Source organism: Gavialis gangeticus, unplaced genomic scaffold (genome assembly GCF_001723915.1).
Source record: "Gavialis gangeticus isolate Ggan-Ray unplaced genomic scaffold, GavGan_comp1, whole genome shotgun sequence".
Taxonomy (NCBI): domain Eukaryota; kingdom Metazoa; phylum Chordata; order Crocodylia; family Gavialidae; genus Gavialis; species Gavialis gangeticus.
In genome coordinates, this window is record NW_017728995.1 from 3,189,005 (window position 1) to 3,190,503 (window position 1,499).

Genomic DNA, 1,499 nt, shown 5'->3' on the forward strand with positions numbered 1-1,499 from the left:
AAAAAAAAAAAAAAAAGTCAGGCTGGTCTGAGCCATCTGTTCAAAATAGTTTAATTCTATAGCAGCACATGGCATCTCTCTGTGCACTCCATGATTTACATTGGATGGCTATTGTCTTCCAGGTGAAATTTAAGATATTGATTTTTGTCACATAGACCTATATTTTTTGGGACTGTGTACTTGATGGATTGTAAAGCCCAAAGAGACCATCTTATGTATCTAATGCAATATTCCCTATAAAGTAGGGCATGACATTTCCCTGAATTTCTTGCTTGAACTAAAGCATTTCTTAGAAAAATATCTTATTAATTTAGAAATTACTTATGCTGCAGATTTCCCCATGGATTTTAGTAAATTGTTCAAGGATTAATTGCCCTCGCTATAAATGTGTGTATTTTTAGTCTAATTTGTCTTGCTTCAATTTGTAGCCATTGGATCTTGTTTTACCTTTATAGTTATAGTCTGCTAATCCAGTAGTGTAACGACAGATGGGTGCTGCTTAAGGAATAGGGCGCAGGGATGTCTCAACCTCCTGTTACACTCTTCAGCTCTTCCCTCAACTCCTCCTCCCATCGTTCCCTTCCCTCCCCTGTTTGCACTTTCCCTGCAAAAGCTCTGGCTCAGGGAGCTGGAAGGGCAGAACAGCAGCAGTGGCAGCACAGAAGTTTGTGTGAGCTATGCTGGTGCCCCTCAGCCCCAACCCACAGCTCCCTAATCCCTGCTGCTGACCCTCACTCCTGACCTGCAGACCCCTGGGCTGTCGGTGCCCCTCACTTTCAACTCACACTCCCTTGCTGCCCGCAGGCCCTGCCAGCATCCTTCATTTCCAGCCCACAGTCCTCTGCTCCCCCCAGCCTTCCCAGAGGGGGTCCCCAGCTGCCCCATTCCAACTGGGCTGCCCCCATCCAACTGCCCCCTTTCCAACTGGGCTGAAGTGTGGTGACTCTGATTCATACATGTGACACAGGAGTGAGTCTGACCCTGGTGCAGGCTGGAGGGAAGAGGAGAAGATGTCTGTGGCACACCCTGTCCTGGGCTGGGGCTCCAGCACCATGCCGGGCAGCCTGGCCAGGCCCCTTCCCAGGCAATGTCTCCCAGCTACCCTGGCCCTGTGAGCAGGGGCACCAGCCTTGGTGCTGTTGGCCAAGCCATTGAGCTCCTTGCTGCCCTCAAAAGGTTCCCTTGTACCCTTCCACCACTGGAGAGGCAGATGCCTGCCCCCTACTCCACCTGCCACAGTGCCCAGACAGCTTCCCTCTGTGACAGTAGGCACCCACCTGCCCCCCCAATCTCTTCCATACACACAGATGCACACACAAACCTCACACAGCCCCCCCAGATAGTCCCCAATCCCTGGCTCTCCAACCCTCCCCCCCTTTTCTAACTCTTCTCCAGCTCTCCCTCATTCTCTACTCATTTCTGATACCACTTTGCCATTTTTGTCTGCTTTCCTTTGTTAACTGCTACACCTACCACAGTGACCCAAGTCCCCTCCTGCC